This window comes from Leptonychotes weddellii, chromosome 7 (genome assembly GCF_054177405.1).
Source record: "Leptonychotes weddellii isolate Sample4059 chromosome 7, ASM5417740v2, whole genome shotgun sequence".
In the NCBI taxonomy this organism is placed as follows: Eukaryota; Metazoa; Chordata; class Mammalia; order Carnivora; family Phocidae; genus Leptonychotes; species Leptonychotes weddellii.
In genome coordinates, this window is record NC_138375.1 from 90207040 (window position 1) to 90213039 (window position 6000).

Sequence of the window (6000 nt, forward strand, 5' to 3'; positions counted from 1 at the left end):
TTTATTTATTTATTTGAGACAGAGAGAATGAGAGACAGAGAGCATGAGAGGGGGGAGGGTCAGAGGGAGAAGCAGACTCCCTGCTGAGCAGGGAGCCCGATGCGGGACTCGATCCCGGGACTCCAGGATCATGACCTGAGCCGAAGGCAGTCGCTTAACCAACTGAGCCACCCAGGCGCCCCAACATAAATTTTTTTTAAACAAAATAGAACAGAATGGAATAGATCAAGTACATAACGTGAATATTTCATATTTTGTGGGTCTTTATACATATGTATATATATACACACACGTGCGTAGTGGATTACAGTGTGAAATGAATTTCTTACTAAGGAAGCTGGTCCAGAATTTTTTCAAATTGCTAAAAAGTAAAGCCATATGCAGTTGGGGATTTCTAAAATGAAAGCATAGTGCCAGCCGTGCACACTTATAATTCAACTACATGTACTTAGCCATAAATAAATCATCTCATTTATTTATTTAAATAATGTGGCCAACTCCACTTGTTACACTTAGGAAATATATGCCCTAGAACAACCACAAGATGGGAAGTGTGGATTTGCAATTCACTCAGTCAGTGAGTTCCTCCATGGGTTATATTGAAAGGCACTGAGCGTATTTCTCTCCTAGTGCTCAAAGATACATGCCATCTTAAAAGGACGTGACCTCTAAACACAGGCTGACTACTTAATCTGGTGGGGTGCTGGAGAGAAAATCTGGCTGTTGTATTGGACTTCTTTTTTTAATGTGTTACATTTATCGACAAACAGTATGTGGTTCTCATGGCACACTTGTAAGTAGTTTTTAAAGAGTGATTTTAAGTACAGGCACTTTTTGCCTTAGGCTTGACCTGAAATATAACGTGCAAATAAGTATAGTTCTAACTAGCTACTTCAGATTGAGTTGGTTTTATGGCATCTTCTAGATTTTGCCATTGTTTGAACTAGATTACAACAGGACTCATTTTGTTAGCATTTGCATTGTTTACCCATTAAAACAAATTTTTTATGAACCTTCCATGTCTGTATACTTTGGATAGCCTTAAACAAATATAAAGGTACTTTCTGGCCTCTTCACTCTCTTCCACAGAATTCAAGTTTAGTACTAGAACAAATGTTAACAGTCTTTAAACATACTAAAAGATGTCCAGCCAGGATTTTTTTACCCAGGTTTTTTGATTGTTGAGGTGCTGAAAGAGGACGTCTCCATTCAGTGTCTGTACCATGCACCATTCCTGCCTTTTAATGAACTTCTTCCCTTACAGGGCTGCTGCTGCCAGTTGATGGTGGGGCCAGCCCTATTCTACCATGAGGGACCAGGGGGCTGCCAAGGGTTCCAGGCCCATTGAGTGACTCCGAAGTCTTGTCTTTTCATTAGATTCTGCTGATTTTTACTGCCTTCGGTATTTAATATCTGGAGTATAGGGTTTGTCAGACTAGAAAGAACTGACATCCTTGAAGACTAGCGTTTTTGGTATATGGGTCTTAACATACTTTACTATTGGCTTCACAAAAATCCCAGATACCTGTGTGTCATAAAATCCCACCAGATGTATAAATTTTATCTTAAAGAATAAATTTGACCATCATTAAATGCCTTAACTGCCTTCCTGTCCTCTAGCTCAGAGGGGTAAGACAGGGAACTCTTATATTAAAAAAACAAAAACGAAAAACCACCAACAAGCCCAAGGAGGTTTTTCATTGAATTTTTCAATCCAAGGACAACCTCCAACATATAGCTATCGTTGTTGGTGTGAGCACCTACTGCTGCAAAATGACCACTGAGGTAGCAACTAAAGCAAGCTGTAGATCCCCTTCCAGTCAGTTCGCTGTGGTTCTTTCATAGTACTCTTCCTTGGAATTGGGAGGCCAAAGCGGGAATGGGGTCCAGCAGAGGGGAGTCTGTGTGCAGCAGCTACATTAGGATATAGTCAACGTCCAAGGCGTATTAGCCATGTGTATAAACAGTATAGATAGCATTAATTCTCCAGCACTCAGCAACAATTCCCAGAGCAAATATTTATTGAGCACCTACTACATGCCACACAGTGTTACAGGAGTGGAGATAAAACAATAAACAGAACATCTGGCCTATGTTGTTTTTGTCATAACCAAGCTTCTTAGAAATGTATCTAAGAGGAAATAGGCTTTGTAATCAGAAGCATTTGAGTAAGGTGCATTGAATGATATATTTAGCCACATTTAAGATATGCAGAAGTGTTTCTGTTGTTTTTTTGATTCTTGGTTCTCAGCTGTGTTCTCAAGTTAGGTAGGATATGGGTTGTTGCTGTGTTTTAACAAGTCCACCAACTTCTGTCCATGTTGATGGCACCAAATTAATTGGTAAATTGTCTAATTATTCACTTTAATTTAAAACTGCTATTATTTGTGGTTTATGACTTTTCACATTTCATTCCTAATATCTGGTAGAGTTTCTGTTATTTTTAAGTGAATTTCTTATCAGGTTCTGGTTACCATGTGTTTAACGTACCAAAAAGGAATGGCTTAGAAGACGGAAGACGGAGTTTTTCAGGCTCTCTCACTTAAACAGTTTTGATCTTGCCAAGTCATTTCAGTGTCTGAATCTCTTCTTTTCTATAAAGGAATACAAAATCACCTACGTCACAGGGTTGTTTGGGGAAGAGTGAGATAATGTATTTAGAACTTTCTGAAAACTTAATCTAAAGCACTCTGCAGGGAGCCTGGGTGGCTCAGTCATTGGGCGTCTGCCTTCGGCTCAGGTCATGATCCCAGGGTCCTGGGATTGAGTCCCGCATTGGGCTCCCTGCTCTGCGGGAAGCCTGCTTCTCCCTCTTCTAATCCCCCTGCTTGTGTTCCCTCTTGCTGTGTCTCTCTCTGTCAAATAAATAAATAAAATCTTTAAAAAAATAAATAAAGCACTCTGCAAATGTCAGGAATTATTTAGTCAACCACAGACTTATTAGGTATTGTCTTTTGAGCTGAATGACAAGATGCAAACATTTGGGGGCTTAGGGCCGAACTGTAAGTTACTTGGCTTGTCCACGGTTTTGCATGCAGGTGTATGTCCAGGAAGGGAGAAAACGAGAGGCAGAGGCAGTTCGTGGAAAACCTCTAAGGCTATGTGAAATAGTTGGGAGTTGATTCATTCTACCAGCACTGAAGGGCTTTTTTGAGCATTACTGTTTGACACATCTAAGAAAAATCAATGGGGCTTGGTGCCTGGTTTTGTTTGGATGTGGAATTAAGTCGACTGCTAATGTCATTTTTCCTTGTAAATAATTCTCCTGCCAATGTCAGAAATGGGGAGGGGAAATAACGAGTTTTCAAAACTGGAGAAATGGAAGTGCTAGCATTGTGCTTCAATCTGGAGAAGGCAGTCAGTCTCATGTTTATAAAATAGCAGCTGAATGGGAAAGAGTTCCAAGCTGGAGAATCGCATAGAGAGTCTCCTCAGTGATGTCTTTGCCTTTCTCCTACAATCAGTTCTTTCCTCTACCACTGTCAAATTATCCTGTAATACCTAATGCCTCTTGCTTTTAAATGTTTTACCAGTGCTGTTATCTCTAGAACAGAGTCCACACTCCCTGACTTCAGTCTGATACCAAAGTTACTTGTAAGAGTTTGGCCGCACCTTGTCTTCCTTGCCAGCCTGACTCGCCTTGGTCCCCTCTACGAATCCATCACCCCAGTCAGGTGGATTTCCTCCATGTCTGTCAGCAGTCAGAAGCAAGTTACCTTCTAAGGAACTTCTTTCTCCTCCCTTCAGTCAACATTCAAAACCTACTTCGGGGTTCTAATTTCTGACCTTAATTATACCAGCCCCTCAACTCTCCCTCTTCAGTTCTGTTGTGCTTTTCTTCCTCCAGAGTTGGATTCTGGAACTACTGTGATGTTGTATTAGTCTAGCAGCTGTGCTAATAAGCTAGATTCCAGCTTAGCCCCACTGGCTTATAAGCCTAAGAACACAGCCTCCCCACCACCACCCTAAAATCAGCAGTTTCAATAGAATGTATGTTTGAGGCAGTAAATAGGTACTGAAAAAGAGATGGATAGGTTGTGAAACATAGTCAATGGAGCTGAGAGAGGCAGAGGGTTTTTAACTTCAACCAAAGGTATGTATTTGAAAACGGGGGATAAATGGAGAATGGGGTAAAGCTGCCAAGAAGGGTATGTCACATACAAAAGGAGGAGACCCAGGAAGAGGGACACCACTATCATCTTTTCCCCTGGGATGTAAACTTTAGGAAGCCATGCAGCTCTCACAGCCAGGGTCGGTAGCATCGCAGAGCCGGTGGGGCAGTCCAGAGGGCTCTAGCTGAGCAGCTGCTGAGACCTCATGAAAAGGGAGGCCACTGGCTAAGCTGCCGCTGCCCACAACCCCTGTGGTGTTCTGTAGAAGGTACTGGGCTGTTCCCTAAACTAGACAGATGTGAGATCCATCCCACAGCCACTGACAAAATACCTCCTGTTTCCATCGCTGGGTAATAGAATGATTCTGTTTATACAGAAGAGCCTAAATACAGCATTTCATAGAATATGTAGAGCTACATAAGGCCTTAGAAGCCACTAATGCCATTGTCTCATTTCATAAATAAGAAAAAGAGGAAGAGACATGAAGCAAATAACCTAAGGTCTCTCAAGTAGTTAGCACCAGAGCCACGGCTGGAATGGAGGTCTCTGAATTCCCATCTCCCTCCACACTGTCGTCCTCTTCCCCTGTGAATGACTATTTTCTCTTTGGAATCAGTCTTGATTATACTTACTGTGTCAGCCATTCAATAGCATTGAGGACCTTTAAATGTAAGGTACTGCACTAAGGTAACAAGAGAAGGCATGGTCCCATCTCTGTCTTCAAGAGACCTCCATTCAGTCTAGAGGGAAATGTGGGCAGAATTTACCACTGGAATACAGAAAAGATCTCCAGTTTTTATTTGTATATATTTTTATCATTTTATCCTTTGTTTGGCAATGTACATAATTCAATGTAATCAAGAAATACACATTTATTGGAGATATGTGTCCAGAATTATTTTTGATGGTGTTCAAGGTGTGTAATCTACTGGCCTAGGTAGGCACTGTCCTAAACAAGTTAAAAGATGGGCCTTTCCCCAAGAGCTTTCCATTTAAAATTACAATTATCCAGCAAGCCAACTTTAAGCTTTTGCTACTTACCAAGGATTGTAGTGTGGGTGAGAGCATCCAGATGGCCAGAGGTGAGTGGGCTGCTCCATACAGATCTGAGTGTATTTATTTCTTATGAGCAATAAAGGTTTAAGAATGAGGTAGAACTCTCACAGGTTATATATACCCTAGATCAGAAAAGACTAAGGCATGGGGCGCCTGGGTGGCTCAGTCGTTAAGTGTCTGCCTTCGGCTCAGGTCATGATCCCGGGGTCCCGGAATTGAGCCCCGCATTGGGCTCCCTGCTCGGGGGAAGCCTGCTTCTCCCTCTCCCACTTCCTCCGCTTGTGTTCCCTCTCTCACTGTGTCTCTCTATGTCAAATAAATAAATAAAATCTTAAAAAAAAAGACTAAGGCAGACAATGCATTAAAACTTGATGGTTTTGTGATATAGAAGACCAAATGATGGAAAATAAGCTGGGAAAAAGAGATAAACAACTACTGGATCACGAGGGCAGAATTCGAAAGATAAGCGATACCATAAGATGAAACAACATTAGAATAATTGGGATCCCAGAAGAAGATGAAAGAGAAGGGCAGAAGGTATATTGGAGCAAATTATAGCAGAGAACTTCTCTAATTTGGGGAAGGAAACAGGCATCAAAATCCAGAAGGCACAGAGAACCCCTCTCAAAATCAATAAAAATAGGTCAACATCCCGACATATAATCATAAAACTTACGAGTCTCAGAGACAGAGAAAATCCTGAAAGCAGCTTGGGAAAAGAGATCTGTAACCTACAATGGTAGAAACATTAGATTGGCAACAGACCTATCCACAGAGACCTGGCAGGCCAGAAAGGACTGGCATGATATATTCAGAGCACTAAATGAGAAAA